Here is a 21550-nt window from a genome sequence, read left to right as displayed (position 1 = left end):
TAGACAGCAGTGTGAATAGTTTGGGCACATGTCACGATGGGGCGCTGGTTCAGCATTCTGTCCCATCATGTCTCGTTCCTGCACCGTCGCTTTCAGAGAGGGGACGCCTTTTGTGCCACCTTCGCCACCGTTTTTCTCTCGCAGCGTTTGTGTCCCTCTCCATGTTTACTCTCCCCAGTCAGGAACTGCAAGCTGCAGGTGTGTCCTGGTTTCTATGGGGGGACGTAATGACTGCAAAACTGCTTCTAAATTCTAATGAAACAGCAGATACTTTTGTTTTGCTTGTGGGAGTAATGCTCTGGCAGTGCACAGCCTGTTTCAGGCTTATAGTGGAGCCACTCCGACTGCATAGCGAACTGTCACGGGCCGTTCTGCAAACGTATTTCCTAAGCTGCTTAAAGGAAAGAAAAGGCACAGTATCTGTCACACTAATTGGTAGAATCCTGAACCACACCGTAAGGGGAAGCTTGAGAATCTTCGAAGGAAGGTGGATTAAAAGAAAAGAGAGAAAGAGGTGTTGGTTGTGTTCAGCAACAAAATTATGCACATATTTGATTTTACCTGAAGCGCATACAGCTCGTTCGGCCGACAAGGCATCGCCATTGCCATGGTCGTCGCCGAAACTCGCAACTCGTGGAAAAATATATGCTCTGTTTTATATTAAAATCTTGATAAAATCGATTCCTTATACAGCTTTCAGGGTGGTGTCATGCCCTTTTCGCGTCACATTTAGCATCCATCTGCTAGTCATGTTGAAGGTTAGTTTGCGACAGAGATTGGAACCAACGACCTATGTACAGCTGCCGAAATCTTAACTGACGTTCGTGACGGCAGTACTTTCTGTAATTCTGAGTGTTACAGAGCAGCTAACCTGCGAAAAGTCAAGTATAAGAAATAGCTCACCAAGCTGTTGCGTAATCTTGATCATCTGGCAAGTATTGTCCTTATTAAGGCGCAGGAGCATAGAAAAGGAGGTCGTCATGCGCACGCCAGTTAAAGATTTGGGCGGCTCTACCTCCGTTTTTATGCCTTTCATTTTAAAGCTCGCCGTTCACCGAGAAGTGAGGCAGATAGAGCACCTTCCGTTCCTCCAAACAAAGCAAACTAAAGGCGTTAATCACATTGCCAAACTCTGCGTCTCTTAACGGCTAGAATTCGCGGAATGAAAACGCCGTGTTAAAGGCGCTATCGCGTCTACAGCTTTGGTGTCATGCTGGCTTGAAATTATTTAATTTTATAGCGTTAACTAGAGGCAGGCTGGTGGGCAGCTGAAAGCTGTGACACTCGAGGACAAACTTCATCAAAAGTTGAGTCTTTCTACTAGTTTTTTGTTGAGTGCGACCAGCTACACTGAAAATAAGGATTTCTTCACCCTCATTTACTGTACCGCGGAAAGTATGTCAGTCGGACATTCTTAGTTTACAAAAGGACACACACACACGTATGTATAATATATATATATATATATATATATATATATATATATATATATATATATATGCTTAAACTGACCATTAAAAAGACAAAGATCATGGCGTCTGCCCCTATCAAGTCCTGGAGCATCAAGGGACAAGAAGTGGAAGCTGTGACAGATTTTCTCTTCTTGGGCTCCAAGATTACCCCGGAAAGAGACTGCAGCCATGAAATTGGGAGACGCCTGCTTCTGGGCAAGAGAGCCATGGCTAGCCTTGACCGCCTTGTAAAGAGCAGAGACATTAGTCTGCCAACTAAGATCCGTATAACTCGTGCTATGGTCTTTCCAGTTGTGATGTATGGATGCGAGAGTTGGACTGTGAAAAAGGCTGACCGCCGAAGAATTGACGCGTTTGAATTGTGGTGCTGGCGAAGACTCTTGAGAGTTCCTTGGACTGCCAGAAGATCAAATCAGTCAATATTGTCGACCGTAAACCCTGACTGCTCATTGGAGGGTCAAATTCTAAAGTTAAAGCTCAGCTACTGTGGTCATCTGATGAGAAGAGAGGAGTCGCTGGAGAAAGATTTGATGTTGGGAAAGTTTGAGGGTCACTGGAGAAGGGATAGGCGGCGAACGCGATGGTTGGATGGCATCCTCGAGGCGCTGCAGATGAAGTTATGTGATCTTAGGAAGATAGTGGGAGACCGGAAAGCGTGGCGTAATATGGTCCATTATATATATATTTATATATATATATATATATATATATATATATATATATATAGCCGGAAAGCGTGGCGTAATATGGTCCATATATATATATAGCTCAAAATTTCGGGCAGAAATGGCATTTTGTCGATGGTATGGTTCTTGCCTGATTCGATCAGAAGTTGGATGTTCCCATTGTATGCGGCGGCAATGCCGGTGCTATCGCTGAGGCAGTGGCTTGTCTTGCATCGCAGCCGCCGCATATTATGGGAACATTCGACTTCTGATCGAATCAGGCAAGTACGCCAAACAACTTTATTATTAAAAATACCAACGGCAAAATTCCATTTCTGTGCGAAATTTTAGCTGCGAGGATTTTGCGGTTTAGTTTGGAGGAGCATTCTACAGCACGCTGGTAATTGTGCAACGCCCTGTATATTCCTGGGTCTCCTCTTTTAGAGAGTTTTTATGTTTCTGCAAACGACCTACCTGCCTGTCTGTCCTATAAATGCACTTTTCCACGGGCCGTCGGAATGCGGTAAATAACTCGTCTTGCCTCGACCAAGGTTTTCATTTGCTTGATCTTACTGTTCTACACACATGCTCTCTTCTTCATTAATTTTTTTTTTAATTTTTAAAAATAGGCTAATCAGTTTGGAAAGTGAAGAAAACAGAATGCGTACACCGTGTCGTATTGCACTGTATTAATATTGCAGGAGACGTTATTTTTGCATGTCATCATTCATAATTTTTTCATTCGTTCCGATTTCAGCAGGTTCTTTTAATTTTAAGGTGTACAAACTGCCCCAAGAGCTAGCTCTATTGTTCTTAGTTTACCAGGGCTCCTTTTTTTCGCAGTGCTTCGGCGTGTTTCGTACTTGCTGCACCAGGCTGTCGGGTGGTTCCAATCGCCACTTCTCCGGCGCTTTTGTGATGAAACACGACGCATGCATGTTTTCCGCCACGCCGCACACCAGGCACTTCGCGTTTTTCAATGCAGCACACACGTGTTTGCAGCAGCATTGTGCGACACGATGCCTTCGAGCATAAGTTGAGTGGAAAACTTACAAAAGACCAGCTAGCAGGCTGCGGAGCCACGTACAACCTGTGATACTTGCACGTGGTCACTTCTCCTTTCTAGTTCCGAGAATTCAGGAAACTGGGCATTGATTCCTTCGCTCGCCGTATGACACAGCGCAAAGGTGACGCACGCTCTTTTGTCCTGATAAGCTTGCCCCTTCAGTGAACATCAGAATTTTGGACACTGAATCTCAAGCGCCAATGATGGAGGTGGGGTAAGGAACAATCAGAAGAACCTGCTGCTCCCCGGAACTCTTTTCTTCACAGCATGAAGTCATTTTTCGCCGGACTTTCGGAAACCAGTTTGGCTGTAGCTTCCACAGTGCCTAGGCGGGGTACACAATACTTCATTGTGAACAATATGACAGGTCCCAGGGAGCCCAAAATGCGTGCCTCTTTTTGACGGCGAGCACATGGTGGCTCTGAACACATACTCTTCTCAAGACTCCGTGGGATCACGAGTCATTCCAGCAGAAGCGATGTCCTGTTCGGACGCGGAAGCATCGAGTGGTCTCAGCCTTATGCCTATGGGCTGCACTGCCCTTGAGTTGTAAATATTTGTATCATACTCAACATACAAATAGATATGTGCGAGCAAAGTCCTTCGTTGTCACTGCAGGGAACTACCCCCTGTAAAGACGTAATCTTAAATTAACTGACGCGGCAGAATTCTGTTAAGGACACAGTTCACGACGACTATGCAATCAGCGACGACGTGGAGCTCGGATAAAGCAAGAGGTACGCATCTTCTAGTGCTGCAACAGTCTTGGGCTGCCCAAAAGCAGCAGCGGAGGAGAGATCACGTTAGCAGATTCGCTGGGCCAGCGTTGAGAACAACTATGGACTTGAAAGGTTGCTGCTGCTGCGGTGGCGCCATGTACCAGCTTCGGACTCCATTACGCATGTCAATGATGGGCGACAGCAGCAGGTGCGGCGGCAGCGGTCAACGTAAACCGGCGCATGGTGCTTGTAAGTTCCATTTTTTAAACTTTTTGCTGCCCTTATTGTGGGTTTAAGCCGGTACTCGTGTAATCAGCATGCATCGCAATAGTGAGCACAGTGTTAAGTCCGAGGTTCGAGTGGTCCCAATCTCTATGATCTATATCTCTATATACTGCTTGGAAAACAGGCCGGCACCACTACTGCGAAAGAATTTGTGCAGAAAAAATAGGAGCGATCTTCGGTAACCCGCCCCGTCAGATGTTCCTCGCTTGGCGGCCACAAGAAGGGTGCGGTGCTGGAAAAATGTTCTCCATGCAAGAGAAAGCGCTTGCTGTATCTGCAGCCGCGATGCGGTTCCAACACACTTCCATTTTTTTTTTGTTTTTTTTTGCCGCGCCGCCGCAGTTTAGTCGCCGAGGTGTTTCGATCGCTTGCATGTGTATACATTGTGAATGTGTCTATTCCCTCCACATCTCATTTTTCTCTCGTTTTTCTCTCACACAGGTTCCCTCGGAGTATGGATTCAACCACGACGATGACAAAAGACTGCTCGGTTATCCTGCCATTTTCAAACGCAATAAAAAGTAAACCCTGCCTTCCGTTCTCATGTACTAATATCGGTGTGCAAACTGCACCCTGAATGGCTACATGGCCCGTCACAAATATGTCGCTCTAGCACGAAGAAACCAACATTGCGGAAGCGAGGGCGTCTGTGACCGGCTGACGAAGACATCATACATATTTTCACCAAACGTTTTTCTTCTGTATAGGGCGTATGTTAAGGCTGTCTAATGTTGCAGCGGAGGCAGCATTACCACACATATGCCAAACGGAGTCGCTTGCGTTGCAAATAAAGAAAATGTATGTCTCGTATCGCTTCGATAGCGGCGATGTCTTGTGACTAAGTGCACAATCAGTCGAAGTGCGGTTGTTTTCAAATTACTAGCGTACCAGTGTGCGCCTAGACTATATTTAGAAGGGCGCAAACATACCCTTCGAAGGAAAAGAACATTATTTTAAATGGGTGTAAAAAACACTATAATATGAATTTATTTTATTCCTCTGGGTGGTAATATTACCCTTCCAAACAAAGCATAAATATGAACGTAAAAGTGCAAAGTTACGCCCATTCATAAGGTGCAAAGATGCACTTATGGGGTGCTGTAGTAAGCTCATTACGCTGGCATAAATGCAGACCCTGTGAGGGTAAGTTTACGCCTTATGATTAGGCATAAGCTTATTCCAGCTGGGAGCAAACATGCACCCGATTTTAGAGGATATTTTTGCACTTTCATGGCCTAACCTTTAGTCCTTCAGAGAAAGGGTAACGTTACTCCCCAGTAGCATATACTTGCACTTCACCATATGGCATAACGTTAGCCTCGTTGTAGCGTAAACTTTACACCAGACACACTTAAGCCCCCGTCGAGGGTGTAACTTTGCACCCAAAGGGGCTCCCCAGTGCGTCAGTGGACTTACCCCCCTAAAGGGGTAAGATCACACCTTTTTTTCTTAGAGTGTTGCTTCAGTGCATGAAGCTGCAAAAATGCAAAAAGAAGCACACAGAGAAAACGTCTCAATTATGAAAAACATTTATTTGCTCGAATAATAAATCAATGTTGTGCATTGCTTTTATTTATCGATATTTACGGTAATGTTCTGCAACTTTATCACGTTTCATGTCATATGCACACATTCCAAGTGCGATTTTTCACACTGCGCGAGGCCAGATAGAATAAGGCAAAGAACCATGCAAACACACACGTAGATGCATTAACATTCGTGGACCTCTTGTCTGAAGCAGAATGCTTGCTGCATTCACGTTGCAAACACTGGGAAGCCCAGTAAAAACGTCAAAAGACAACTGCGGCGATATTGAATACTGCATGTTGTTGTGGCAAGGAAAACCTCTATGAGTAACAATAACCTCATAGAAATTCTCATACTAAACTCGTAAAAATCTCATATCATATCATAGAAATCTGATTCAACGTATGAGAAATATATGAGATTGTATGACATCTGTATGAGTTTAGATGAGAAATTTGTATACGTTTATTGTGACTGATACGACTTTTTTCACTAGGGTATAGGAATGCTCTTTTTCCAAATAAACAACAGCACGAAAGTTGATACAGGAGTGTCTACATTTTTATTCTTTAATGCTTCTGAAACTGGCGTTACTAACTTAATTTAATGTGGGCGATGAAATGAAATATTTTTTCGCTAATATTGTCTTCCATAGACAGCGCCTGTGCCACAAAATGTGATAATCACGAAGCACACGCGAAGACTGCTACCAATGGAAATTTCATAAACTGCACACCTTGAGAGGCAGGTAACATTCGAAGCAGACTGACACAAATCCTACAGCAAGCAGTACCACAAAAGCATGCAGCTCAGTGCGCAGAAATTAGTCTTGAAAATTTAAGAGCGCGCCGTGAAGTGGTATGCTAGCTTCTTTTCCAGTGTCTGCAGTTGCCCTCTGAAGCGATACCTGCGATGGGAACTCCAATGGTTAACAGAAATGAGTTAGTATACCCTACGTTCAGCGCCATTTTTATTTTTGCGCATCAATTGCAGTGCCGGCTCATGCAGCACAGTGTAAACATCTCTGTCGTCCAATTGAAAACTTGATAACATGCATCTAAAAAGCAAGAAAATTAGTCTCGCCGTATATAGGCTGCTTTAGGACACACATTCTAAACCGCTTCTACCTTATTTAACAATCCGAAATTCTAGGTGCAGTGAGTGTAGCCTTTCGGATCAGGACGAAGTCTTGAGACTTTTCAGCATCAAGGAGATTCGTCTTGTGTAGTACCACCATGAAGGAGGCCTCTGCAAAAAAGATAGTAAAGGTCATTTATTCCCAGGTCAAATGGGAATAAACAACTTATTTGTGTCAGCAAAGCAGCAGAAGCAGCACGAAAAAAAAAATAATAGGCGCCCCTCTTAAAAAAAAAAAAAAAAAATACCCGCTTCCGCGAGAGAAAAAAAACAAAAACAAATTCTGTGTACAGTGTTCAAGCATTTCGTTGCCCTCCAAACAAAAGCAAACCTCGCTGCAGGTACGCATATTTTATTCTAAATGCGACGTCTGCATGGAAGTGCAGCAAAGTACAGGCCGGAAAAGCAAGCAGTAGCTGGCACATAACCAGAAAACCATGGACTCTTCTCATTTTCGTTTAGCAAGGTGTGCATTGCTTCACTGTTCTAAAAAATGGCCACCGCTGACTGTACTACAAAGTGTGTGGAAATTAAACAGAACTGAGTAAACTTTGACACCGAATAATATGAGCTTTCGAAGGCCATTGTTATTATTATTATTATTATTATTATTATTATTATTATTATTATTATTATTATTATTATTATTATTATTATTATTATTATAACGCACCTTTTGTAAAGCTCCGCTTATCATGTACGCATGCTCGGATGAAAGAGAGAACGCGCGGCAGGAAAACAAGAAAAGCGGGTTCGTGACTTGCACAATCTCTACCGCGGCTGTTACGAAGACGCACGAGTGGAAGGACGACATGAGCGCATTGTGCCGTCGAAGTTGGTTTGTTGGTTTGTGGGGTTTAACGTCCCAAAGGAACTCAGGCTGAGAGACGCTGTAGTGGAGGACTCTGGAAATTTAGACCACCTGGGGTTCTTTAACGTGCACTGACACCGCACAGCACACGGGCGCCTTGCTTTTCGCCTCCATCGAAAAGCAGCCGCTGAGGCTGGGATTCGATCCCGCGTCCTCGGGAACAGTAGTCGAGCGCCGTAACCACTACGCCACCCCAGCGGGGCTGTGCCGTCTGAGTGTCTCGTGCTGACATGTGGGGACACTAGAAATGAGTCAAACGACATCGCAACATAACAGACGATAGAAAAGAGAATTTTGGCATGTGAAGACGATTTTAACCGCCGTAGCCTGCTGGCCTGAGAACAGAAATGCACGTCGAGAGACGAGCACCCGACATGGAGCTGACCGACTGGCGTCTAACCAAAGAAACTAGCCTTCACTATCACCAAGTTATCGTGCCATATGTCGCGTCAAATGATCGTGGAAACGACCGATACAAACAACCGCTCCACTCTCACCGTCACGCTCGGCTTTGCGGCTCGCGCAGAATATACTCGCGCAACGCTTCTTCCGCAACGAATAGCGCGAGTAATCCGGATTAACTGCTGAACGCGGTTGCGCGCATTCATTGCGGCAAACCGCGCGAACCCCCCGGAAAACCGGTAGCGATTCCGTGACGTATGCTGGCTCATTACGGGAACGCCGGAAAAGCAGGCGAGATGAAGCATGTATCAAACGATTCCGGAGCGCCTGCAGCAGAGGGGCGAAATTCTAAATAAATCTAAGCGGAGACGGAGCCGCTGCCACGAAGAGGAGCCGCATTTCGTGCAATTCTGTTACAGCGCACACCGGCCATTAATTTTACTTACACGACGGCTGTGCTACCGCAGCAACAAGTCCGGGCTGACCAGACCGCATATTTCACCGGCCAGCCGGATGTGCCTATTGGATAAGTGTACAGCTCGTATGCGAGACAAATGGGCTGGCCGTGGCCGGAACACTTAGAAACTCGTGGAGTCCCTGCACGGCCGAGGTGTGTGTCCGTGTGTATACGTGGCTAATCTCGTTACACCAAACCACTTATCCAGACACCTTATGTTTATCAAGCTCCTTTCCCCACTCTGGTCGCCTAGCGAGCGGCATCTTAAAGCGCGGCCGGCAGCCACGCCAGCGACACACGAGGGCAAAGCTCTCGCGCAAAGGATGATCCGCTGCAAGGGCCAGTTAAGCCGAGCCGTTATTCTCGACGTGGCCGCCCCCGATGGTGATGATGATGACGATGAACGAAGACTACGCCTTGCCCCTCCGCCCGCACACTGTAAAGTCGATCAATCTCTTCTTCATCACGCACCGGGATTCGAAGTTGCACGCGTATATGCTTGTTGACTACAGAACGGCTTGAGCGTCGGAATGTATAAACGTGCACGCAATTCGATGAAGGCGAAAAGCAAATACACACGCGTGCTGTGCGATGTCAGTGCACGCTAAAGAACACCAGGTGGTCAAAAGAGTGACTCACTCTTAGTGATATGCTCAAGGTGTATCCTAAGGCGTATCGTGTTGATTTGATGATCTTTTTTAAATCATTTGTAAACAGTTCACGTACATATACGACCTTGTTTCAGTGCAATAAATACCACGTTTGAAAAACGAAAGCTAACGTAGCACAATGGGTTAGCGCTACATTTTTTAATGCCGACGGCAATGGTTCGAATCTCGTTGGTCATTTTTGTTTACTTTTTAATGACAATTTACAAAAAGCAACCGAACACCATTTTTTGGGCTTTTAGATTGCGGTATGGAATGCTTTTGAGCCTATGCAGCCGTAAAGCCAGTGGTGAACACAGCCCGAGGCACCATCAAATATGTTTGCGTGCGGCAACGATGACACAATGCAACTGACTGCAGCGAAATCATTTAACGCCTTCCATGGATTTCATGGAAGGCGGAGGCTAACCAAGAGAGTTCTACTTAAGTTGAGGACAACCCAGAGGGCTATGGAACAAAGAATGGTAGGGGTAACATTAAGAGATCGGAAGTGTGCAGAGAGGGTAAGAGAAATAACTCAAGTTACCGACATTCTAGCGGAAATCAAGAAGAAGAAATGGGCATGGGCAGGACATGTATTGCGAAGAGAGGATAACCGATGGTCGCTTAGGGCAACAAACTGGATTCCAAGGGAAGGAAAGCTTAGCAGGGGGCGGCAGAAAGTTAGGTGGGCGGATGAGGTTAAGAAGTTCGCAGGGGTCAATAGATATAGCTAGCACAGAACCGGGTTAATTGGAGAAATATGGGAGAGGCCTTCGCCTTGCAGTGGGTATAGTCAGGCTGATGACGATGATGGATTTGTGTTACCTTTCAACTACGTTAAAAGAGCGTTTTGAGCCGAAATTGCCGTTGAACTTGTTGGCAGACGAACAGAGAGTAAAAGGAAGCTGTTTGACCTTATTGTTGAAAGATCTGAATCACGCTGCAGTGACGTCGTGTCGCGCGTAGTCGTTCTGGAGTTGCTGGCCGAAGACCCAGTTGCGAAGGGCCTGCCTTCGCGCTCCTTATACCGGCCACAGTCTAGTCCGCTGCTCTGGCCGACTACTCCGAATTGACCGCACGTGACACAACGTCACGCACGGTGACGCTGGGATTGATTCCAACCAGGGTGTCTCGATGCATTTCGCCTCCACTTTAAAAGAATGAAGGCCCCCTATAATTTCAAAAGGTTAAAAACCCGTCGCACGACGTCTGAGAGGTGATAATCGTAGCATGTGACACGATCTCTGCAAGTTTAAAAGCTGCTTTCGCAGTGCAAAGCGCCCGTCTACGTTGATTTCTCAGTGAGGAAGCATCTCATCTTGTTTAAGCATACGTCCTATGGCATAGCCACAAAAGAGAAAGCCTGCTGGGCAGCGTCATCAACGATCGCCAATACCTTATCGACATTTGCTGCCACAGCTCTTGGACATCCGTTCCTGGGTTTTGAGTCGGTGTTGTGGCAGTATCAGCCGGCGTAGTCGGAGGATTATCATCACAGACGTCGCTAAGAGGGATATTACCGTGGAAAGAGAGTGCGGAACGGGGGGATCTCTTTTCCTTCTGAGGAGAGTGAAAAAATTCAATACCACAGAATTAACCATCTCAGAAAAAAGAAAAAAAAAAGAGAATGTGAGGAGCTCGATCGTCGCAATGCGCAATGGGAGATATGCTGCTATGGGAGTCACTAAGAGTGTGGTTACCCTGGAAGGAGGAGGTCACGGCAAGAGCGGAAGAAGGCGAAACCGGGAAATGCTCTCCCCGGGGACCACCAGAAGGGCAATAATTACCGCGGAAGGTGTCACCAGTATGAGGAATGAGCAAGAAGAGGACGGACACTGCCACTGTGGCAGGATCCGCCCGTGAGTGGTAAACACAAAATAGAGAATGACGATAGCGGTGAATCGTAGCACGGTGGCCAGTCTACGGCGGCTGCTTCGAAACGCACCGCCTGAGGGCGTCAGTCAAACAACTAGTATGGGAGGCGAAAGGCATTTAGGCACCCTAAACTAGTACACAACGCTCTATAATTATACTCACATGCATGCACTCCTACATCTTTACCGCAACATATCGTCGAGTAGAGAAACCTCAACAGCGGTAACCATCCTGTCATTTTCTCTCTTTTTTTTTTTTTTTTTTTTTGTAATCCTTTAACTGAAGACGTGCCACATCACAAGACGCCAAGGTTCTGCGAAGGCTGCCACTACATGTGTATATATGTAAGCATCGAGTTTGCAGGTGAATATTGACCTACCTTATACACCTCTTTCATCTCTCTTAATTACTGCGAGCACGCAACATAATACAGCCACGCCACTGAGAACAAAAAACAAATTGACATAAACAGACGACAAAGACGTACACGTTGCGAAGTAACTGAATAACACCACTCGACCGACACCCAAGGGCACAAAGGCCAAGTGCACAACAGAAAAAGGCACCACGGCTCGCTTCGGAAAGATGCATGTAAGCTCGTTTCGCACGCCAAGACGGATGAGCACGGTGACGGGGCCAGCACTGCGGAGAATATGAGCAAATATTCCGGTCGCCAAAGCAGCGCCACGGCATCCGTGAATAATGGGTCCCAACTGAAGACGGCTCAATACTGACGAAATAATATGTGAATAAACAACAATCGTAGCCGAGAACAAGATCAAGCTGCTGTTTATTCAGGCGCGACGCGAACGCCAATTTCATACAGCTATAGATAGGCAGGCACGTGCATATGCGGATATCGCGACGAAACCTAATGTTGATCGGGGCCTTGCATTTGTGCTATTATAACACAGTTAGGAAATAATAAACTCCTGCAACAGATGATGTCAGTATGAAACCAATAAAGTCAATAGCACGCAATATCGCTGGTCCACTTTCACGAGTATTTGTTTTAAAGTTTTTCACAGGCATGGTTCCTCATGAACTTGAAACCGCGAAAATGTCAATGATATTCAAACAGTGAAATTAGAGTGGTCTGAACAATAACTTACTATATATCAGTCTTGTTAGTTCTTTTTCGAAAATCTCGGAGCAAGTTATCAATTTTATCATGTTGCCCTCTTCACTCTTTGCGAACGAAAGGGCATAACTGCTGAACAATAATATGCTGCTCAGAAGAAAATAAAGATAAAATGTCCAACTTGGAGCACGAACATTATACGAAATGTGCTCCGTATTCCTGAATTCTACGTTTCGTTTTCCACAAAACTATACTTTTCGGCTTGCTCAGTTAAGAATTTCATGCCTTCTGTAATTAATGCTCGGGGCAACAATCTTCCCTCCCCCTCTGTTATCCCCTGAACCATGCTAATCACTTTCTCCGGCGGCCAAGCTAGGAGGAGCGCGCAAAAGCATAGACAGATAGAGAAGGTCGGATGGCACTGCTCCTCTTCGGCGTTGAAGAAGGAAGGCGGGACACCGCAGCCGGGCTACGGACCTCTAAATTGCTCTCTAGAGCAGCGGCCTTCCATTGGTCTCCACCTCACTTCCGCTGTAAGGCGTGCTCGTACGCACATTGCGAACGCACACACAAAGACAGCAAAGTAAAGAGAAAGTGCCAGTGCACATGAGTCGTGAAAGCGCTGCACTTTCAGGTGAGCCCTCCTTTGCGTGTCTCGTTTGCTCTTGGCTTGGCGGGGTTTTTCGAACCTGGCAGGATCAACCAGGTACGCTGCGTAACCGCTTATTTTGGCAGCAGCTTGCGGGGGACGCTGGTCTATCACGTGTGTTACGCACCAGGCGGTGATGCGGAGGTGCAGGAGGAGTCGCTCTCAGAGGCGAGCAGAAGTTATGCGACGTGTACGCCAGAGCCCCATATTGGAATGTGCCTCGTCTTTCTCCGCACTACTCTTCTTCTCTACACTTTTGTTTTATTCGAGCCTGTTGTCGTGGTGCGCATCCTTTCCTTTGTTTTGGGATCGTATTGCTTTTCCTTCACACGCCGCGCGACACAACGTCGCCTTAACAACAACGCAGGCGTAGGCCCGTGATGCGACCGCGGAGAGAGTGAAAAAACAAACGCGGAACACCAGCCACGCCCTTTCGTGGGACGACACTTCAAGTGCAAGGATACGCTTATCTTGCCCCCTTTTTTTTTTTTTTTCGGTTGTACTCCCGCGCACACATGACGCCTTTCTTCGCAGTTTTCATTTCTATTGTTTGTAATTCTTCTCTGTCTTACTCGTGGTGTTGCGTAAGGCCGCTTCGTAGGATGCGCCGTGGGCGGCTACGATTCACACAATGCCGCGACTGGAACACCCAGAAACTTAAGCTGGTCGCCGCCGATGAGCAAACAGGGAGTCAAGGTTAGTACAGCTTTGCATAATAGCCAGCATAGCCGTAGGCACGTAAACTCTCCGACGTACGCACTCGGCAGCAAGGAAAATGTTCCTTTATTGAGGTGCACACAAGACTCGCCAGGTGAACGCCAGTCGAGCCGCGGCTTTAGTGACCCTCGGCGAAAATCCGCGGGCGGGCTTCTCCGCCTCTCGCACGACTAAAACAAGATGGCCAGCCACACGCTTCCAGAAATCATACACAACGGGAATGGCGCGGTTTTTCACAAAATTCTTTCAAAATTTGTGTGTATATTTATTTTAGCGCAAGCTTTCCGAATCAGAGGCGCTCGTTCCGTCGCCCCAGTCTTCTAGCAAGACCTCCGCCATTTAGTTTGGGTCGAACCTGACACGTGGGGAAGCCTACTTGCAGAGTTCCGCACGAACTCAACTAGCAACCTTTGACTAACCCTACACCTGTGGATATGATGCACCGCCGTCATCCTTACAACTCTGCGGACAGTAAAGACGTTTTTTGCATAAAAAGTTGTTTCCATCCTGCCACACTTAAAAGTATGCTCGACCACATGCTCTGTAGTTTAACAAGAAGCCTTGTCTACAGTGTTCAAGTCAAGAGGCAGTCCTACTCAATGGGGTAGAATGCACGGCCTCGTAATGGTACGGGGAGGCGTCGCGTTTCCAGTGACGGTTCACTCAAATGTGCGTTCCTCGTGAAGCATTGTACCCGTTGCCACCGGTAGTGGCGTCTCCTTTTATGGTACTGCTTTCGGAAGCATCGGTAAATGATGCATCCGTAGAAAGTAAGGTATAGAGAGAGATGCAAGAAAACGAAGCTTCGAGCTCACGCGCGCTTCACCGACATATGGACCGACTGGCCTCGAGAATTTTACAGTTGTATTAGAGAATTAACCATGGAAGCTGCGCCGCATTCAAACGCTGGAAACTCAGCGGCAAGGTCCTCCGTTTTGCTGTATATATATATGGATAGCACTCGCGGCGACGGGGTAGCACACAGCCTTGGAGACCGTGAACACCTAAAATGGCCCTTTTACGACCCACCGAGCACTTCGTCCGCTCGGGATGTTCTTTCTTTAGAAAAAAAGGGCAAGGTTAACCTCTCGTCGCTGCACATCTTCGGCAAGACGTCGTACCTCGCGCTTCGCTCGAAACACTGCCCTCGAATACGCATTCAAGGGGACCTCTCCGCTCGCCACACGAGCCCTTCGCACAGTTTGCCCAATTTAGGCACCGCGATGAAGATAAGGAGGGGGTCCCCACGGAGTACAATTTTGGCGCGGGACGCCCACGAATGTTCCTTGCGAGTCAAGCCGAGCGAGGAGGCAATGCGGCAGCGGGAGGAAGCTGACTACAACCTGGGCGGGACAAGCGCAACGGCGAACTCAAACCCAAATGATCTGGATGAATTCGCACTTGACCAGTCTCCACACAGCGTTCGGCTAATTTTAGCCACGTCGACGGACATACGCAGCCCGGGCGTGGTCGAGGACGAAGCGATGACCCGGCGTATTCATGGATGTGTGCTGTCAGAACGGTACAGAAGAACAAGCGGCACGGTGCCCTGCACACTTCCAGCGCGCCTGCAATCACACTCCTTCTGGGAAGACTGCGCGTCAGGCATAACTGTGGCCAAGTCAGGTATAATTTAATTACGATGCGGTGTGAAAGTAAACAGTATGCATGGACGAAACAGTAATAGTTAGCATGAGCAACGAGGATCTACAGCAAAATAACTGCTTTCGCGTCACGCAAAAAAAAAAAAAAATGAGAGAGAGAGAGAGAGAGAGAGAGAGAGAGAGAGAGAGAGAGAGAGAGAGAGAGAGAGAGAGAGAGAGAGAGAGAGAGAGAACAAAGACGGGCTCTTGTGGACTCTTTGCCCATTTTTCTAGCCTAGCGGAATTGCCAAGCTTCGGTATCAACCCTGCAACATAAAGGTGTCAATCAAGCATTCCGACCAACTCGGCGCTCACACAAGCGCCTGATTTAGGGCTTGGACCTCAGATCTCCCAGCGTCAAATGATGTTCACGAAGTCACTAGACTAAAAGCAAGGAAGCTCCCGACGCCTCTAAGAACAACATGTGCAACAAAACGCAGAAAACAGACGACACGACTGTCCGCCCTTCCGAATTGCCATCGATTAGGCGAGCCGCTCGCATCTGTTCAGGTCTCAACGCAGTTTCACTGTCAGAGACGACACATTGGCGCATACAGAACCAAAAAGCGTGGAAAAATAAGATTTCTTTCATCGAGCCTAAACTTCCCAGACGCAGAAAGCACTTAGCTGCGCGCGTCACTCAAATGGTGAACAATCATAGCGACTGCTGCGAAGATGTATACGAATAGTTTGCAAAGTGCTTAACTGCACGAAAATACGATCACAAAACCAAGAGAAAAACAATATTGCTCTGCGTGAATTCACGCCACGTTCAAACAACGTTCATCTGCATCGTGAATCAATGCGCCTCACTTTTCTTTCTTTTTTTTTTCTTTTTTTTTCACGAACGCTGCTATCTCATATGCGAGACACCACAGCGGTTGATAACACAAACACTACACAGGATACTTGCTTAAAAAAAAAGTGCAGACGTGCGGTATCTCGAAATGCTTGAGGTCATCCTGCTGTACGGCATTGGCAAGGGCTCTGCTTGCCCCCGTCGTGGATGCACCGACAGGTTAGGCAACACCGCCGCTGTGTACATCATGCGGTGTCACAGGTAGGTGCCAAAAGTTAGACAACTAACATATGTCGATGCGGTAGAGCGATTGACGGCACAATTATCGCGAGGCTAATAACCCCACTCAATTCAAATGCCGCAACGAGGTACCGATTGGCTATGGAGGAAAATATTGATAAAACCAAGAAATGACCTAAAGGAAGCGGTGGAATGCCGGCGCCCTTCGGCTAAATGATAAAGATAAATAGACTGAAGAGCAAATATTTTGCATAGCGCACGGCGATGCTGTTACAAAATGTTCGCGAAAAGTCTGTTTACCTTCTTTCTCCTGCGAGCTGCGCGGCAGCGGCTAAAAGCCGCGGTGAGAGGGAAATGCCGCCGCGACCTTCGTGTCGTCCGTCGCCGCTCGCAGCTTCTTTGGCCCCGTTGGGAACAGCAGCGCACCCCGCGGGGGCCAGATAATTTCCAGGCAGCACAAACGTCGATCTGCCAGACACACCACCAGAGAAAAAGCAGAGGCGACCACTACAGAAGAGCAAGGCACAGAGAGCAACGAGCAAGGTCCAAGGCGCGCATTCTGCTCGGCGACAGACACAGCCCGAAAACAAAGGAAAACAAAAACACGACGGTGCAATGGAGGTTGCCAAGGAATATCTTCCTCCTTCAACTGAGAAACAGAAGGAGCCGTGCAGAGTCAACCCATGTTTGCAGTGTGCGTTAGTGGGGGGGGGGGGGGGGGGGGGGGGGGCAAGACGCGCGTGGAAAAGCCAAGCAGGCGTGGCCGCGACCCCAGGGGCATTTTCTCTCTTTCTAGAGTGGAGAGACAAAGAAAACGTAAGACCAAGACGCCACGGAAGTAATTTCCTATAGTTCCGCTTCGCTTTTGCTTTCTCGACGGGGTACCGGACGGCGCAGCGCAGTTATCCGCAAAAGCGCGGGTCATCTAAGGTGCGTGAGAAAAACGCCGCAAGAGGCACGAAAAAGCTATAGAAAACCACCCAAAAATGCAGGCTGACAAGTCGAAGTGCAAAGCAGACGACCAAGAGCAGGAGAAAGCAGACGACAGAGCGCACAAAATAGCTCAAGAACAAGAAACTAAAAGCAGACGAGAGAGAGGATCCAAGGGATACCAAGGGCGCGCACTGAAAACGAATGAAAAGTGAGCACCAGCGCCGGCGTGGTTGAGCGGGGCCTACAAAGCGCAAATGATGGAAGGCTCGTTTTTGTTTCAGGGTTTTCCTTATTTCTCCTGCTACCTCCAGCGCGTCTTTTGCTGCCCAGAACTCCTCTACACGGGGCTTCCCTTCCGTCTGCGCGCATCCGCGCTCCCGGGATTAATGTATGAATGATAACTATACCGAGAAGACCAATGATGCTCCCACTGCTGTGAGAACGCGAATAGGCTGGCTTTTTTTTCCAAGAAAGCAGCGGAATCTTGCGCGGACTACAACGTGCTTCGCGGGCCGGAAAACACTTACTCGTAGCGATAAACGGCGGTAATTATTAGAGAGATTTAGCACACCGTGATCCACGATCCGCTACCATGATCCGCCCCCGCGCGTTCCACTGCGCATGCCCAGATCCCCCTTGGCGCCGATAGATGGCGCCATATACTGGATGTCGGCACATAGACCTGCGGCATTGGAACCAATCAGCTTGTACGCCCCGCCCACGAGCGGTGGAGGGTCACGGTGGCGGATCGCGGATCACGGTAAGCTAAATCTTTCTATTTTTTGTTTTGTTTTTTCGTGTAACCGTTGAACACTACTTACGTAACCACGGCGGCATCAACACATGAAGATGAGGCGCGCTGAGCGAGCGTTCGCGAAGCAGCCTTCAATAAACTTGCCTTGAAAAGAGAAAGGCCGCACATCAGCATATACAAAACGGGGTGGCGAGGAGGGTAATTTTGGACACACGTTCAAATGTCCGACCTCACATCGACGAAGGAGTCTTTCTATTTATTGGCCTTGGAACGAAACTCCCGCTTTGACATGCCCATTTCCGTAGTCGTCGTCCTGCGTGTCCACTAAAAACAGCTGCGCAGGAATCAACGTCGCGACACACACACTGAACGGCAAACTATAGAAGGAGCACAGAAAAAACAAGCGTGGCTGCGCACGAAACTGTCGGCAAGGCGATGGAACAAAAAGAAATGCCAAAAGAGTGGCGGCGCCTTATTGCTTGGCTGTCATTGAAGCATTCGAGTGGCCAGCCGCCATACGCTTCAACACCTCTCCGCCTTCCTTTCAAGAAGCACGCTTACTCGGAAAAATAGTACGGCGCAAAACTACAGAAAGGCACACTATACCTAACTGAGACAGGCAAACACCGTTACATAAGAAACCATACCTGGGAAAAAAGAAAAGAACGCAATGGCAGGTTGCTGCACCATTGAGAAGGCGGCGAGGATTCCACTAGAAAAGCATGCTTGCGAGAAGCAAAGTTGGCGATTGAACAAATTCGTCTCGATACAGACGGCCTGCGTAAAAGGAGGTGATAAAAAATAAAATAAAAAGGCGATATTTGATTATGTCGTAGGCGTCGACAAAGCTAACGAATGAAATACACTATAGGTGAGAGTGCGATATTGAGAAAGCGACGGCGCGTGTTCACATCCTGCACTGATTTATATAAGCCGCGGTACTAGTTCTTTCTCGGGGAAAAAAAAAAAAAAAGCCAACTGAATGAAGTCATGCACTTCAATGAAGACAGCCTGCATACGATATGCCGTATCGAAGAAGTGCGCCACAACTAAACACTCTCGGAATTACATTCCTCGCTTCTGCTTAGGTGCCTCTCGGTAAGCCGTTAGTAAATTAAAATCGTTATACCTGACAAACGCATAAGCTCGCACAATTCGTTCATTCATTCATTCATTCATTCATTTTTTTTTTTTTTTTTTGCAAAACGTACATACGCATGCTTGCTTACTTCCTCCACGGGACTTGCGTGCCTATAACATTATACGCTTTCTAATGTAGACAAGTAGCTTTAGTGACGGTGTCAGTCGTCATTTGAATATAAGTATCCGCGACAATATCATTGTCAGCGTCGTCATCTTAAGACCAGTTATAGGCCCACAGTACTGCAGAAGCCTTCGCCACTGATTTACAACCAGCCGAGCTCCTAAATATGTCGGTCGCAACCGCACGTTTATAGCGAATTTCCTAAACTTCACCTACCCGTCATCTGGCAAAGCTCAACTGAACGCTACACTTAACCTAACAGCCCATCGGTTACCTGTCCAGAGAATACATCTCCCAATCAATTCTGTCTAGTTTTCGGAGTTCGGTTTGTAACTCACTTAGCTCTATCTTTATTGCATTTAAGGCTACCCTTCGCTACCCTGCTCTTTCGCATCGTTTCCAGTCGGCTGTACAGCCTCAACGCATCGGCACCATAAGTTATTTATTTATTTATTTATTTATTTATTTATTTATTTATTTATTTATTTATTTATGTATTTATTTATTTATTTATTTATTTATTTATTTATTTATTTATTTATTTATTTATTTATTTATTTATTTATTTATTTATTTATTATTTATTTATTTATTTATTTATTTATTTATCTATTTATTTATTTATTTATTTACGAAGCCGCTTCCTGGCTTTCACCTGCCGCATTAGTTCAGAGAGGCGACGGTATGTTCATCCGCCTACACTCGCTCGCCGTGCTCCTACGAGGGACAAGCAGTCTGTTGATCAGATGTGAGCGCCGGAAAGCTACTTTGGTTACATGCTGAGCTAGACAGTGCCTAGACACATGCCTGCCAAAAGAACTTCAAAGTATAGCATGAACTCTGGGACGCGTTATAGCATCCCTCCTGGAAATCTTCAGTGGAGTACCCTGACTTCTACTGCGTTTCTTCAGTTAGAGAGAGAGAGATAGATAGAAAAAATATTTAATGAAAAACAAAAATGGCAGCGTGTAATATCATTTGAGTAATATTGCCGGGCCCCTGCGCGGGAGGAGAGCGCACCGAAGCTGCAAGCCCGCTCTTCTTGATGTTTGCAAGTCTTCTACCTTTTTTTGTTTTACCTGAAAATGGACTGACAGAGCTCACAGTGTATGGAGGGTGCTCAGTGGTTAAAACGGATGGATTTGAGTTTGTCTACGGGAGACCAATGTCACCTAATTACCGGATTACACCTATTACGCGCCTCCGCGGTCACCTAATGAAAGCAATTAAGTAGTTTATTGCTCGAGTCTGTAACTTATGTCTGCTCCGAGCTCGAACGCACAGAGACATTCCACCTCGGACTTCCACGTCTCTGAGCGGAAGATTTCTTTCCTTTTCCATGTCATCCGCGAAATGCAGCCGCCCGCTACCACACACGGTCGAGGAAGTGCCACAAAGGATCAGTGCATCGGAAACACTATAAGCACACACCGTCGGCGCGTGTTTGTGAGGTGTGGAAAGGGAAGACAAGACGAAAACGAAGAGCGCGGAAGGCATGCAGAAAGAGACGGCACACCTTTCACTGAGGCCGATCAACGCTACGGGGTCCCGGAGAAGGGGTGGGTGGTCCAAGTCAGAATCTATCAGTGCCCAGTCCAGAGTAAAGTTAGGATCGACCAATGGCATTCGGGAGGTCGTCGGCGAAGGGTCGAAAACAAAGCCAGCCGTCTACGCCAGCTGACCCGGCGCACAAATGCAGGGCTATTAGCGAATTTCCGGGCGTGAAGGGCGCTGTGTGAGGAGCCATGGAAATGAGAGAGGAAGAAGCGGCGAGGGAAAGCGTTCATTTGAGCACGCGAAATGCGAAAATTAATCGGCGTTGCGAAGACGTCACAAGCGAGCCTATAGCGACATAAAGCGAGTTTGAATGCCCCTATTTAATCCATTCACGCCTCCAATCTATAACTTCGTGGTGAGGTGCAGCTCCGCTGTGTGAATGACTACTTACACACCGTAATATGAAATAGTAGGTAGGAAAGGAAGAGGGCGCGATGTGAAGAGCGGCAAAGAAAATCTCGGAAGGAAGAAATGGAGAAATAACCGCTTAATAATGTCCGCGATAAACGACCACAGCGAGAACAAAAGATAGCCGTGAGGTGTCTAAAAAGCGGTGCTAATGGAGCTACGGTACGTGAAATTTAAATAAATGGAATTCATAACAGGACCCAAAATTAGCTCAAATTGCGAGAAGACATGGTTCACCTTAATACGGGCGTTGTCGCATAAGGCGGAATTTCTAGCGAGATCGAAGTAAACAGATTCCACAGTATAGAGCGAAAGCAATAGATTAGACAAAAACAACTTCTGTCTAAAAAAAAGCACCTTATGTATGCTTATACATGGC

General features: G+C 47.0%; 2 long non-coding RNA genes across 2 annotated transcripts in view; one reads left to right on the top strand and one right to left on the bottom strand.

The window, feature by feature from the left end:
* The first annotated feature begins 3941 nt into the window (after window positions 1–3941).
* LOC146208168 (uncharacterized) lies at window positions 3942–4738 on the top strand. Its single transcript, XR_014703368.1, has 2 exons — window positions 3942–4171; window positions 4649–4738. It is a non-coding gene; the product is annotated as an uncharacterized LOC146208168 (long non-coding RNA).
* A 1653-nt stretch (window positions 4739–6391) lies between these two features.
* LOC146208167 (uncharacterized) overlaps window positions 6392–21550 on the bottom strand; it is a 237946-nt gene continuing 222787 nt past the window's right edge. Inside the window, exon 3 of the long non-coding RNA XR_014703367.1 lies at window positions 6392–6982. This is a non-coding gene — a long non-coding RNA (uncharacterized LOC146208167). The remainder of the gene's footprint in view (window positions 6983–21550) is intronic.

Source organism: Amblyomma maculatum, chromosome 1 (genome assembly GCF_055883805.1).
Source record: "Amblyomma maculatum isolate TAMU_Amacu chromosome 1, ASM5588380v1, whole genome shotgun sequence".
Classification (NCBI taxonomy): Eukaryota; Metazoa; Arthropoda; class Arachnida; order Ixodida; family Ixodidae; genus Amblyomma; species Amblyomma maculatum.
Note: the sequence above shows the minus strand (reverse complement) of the source record. Positions and strands in the feature narration are given on the sequence as shown.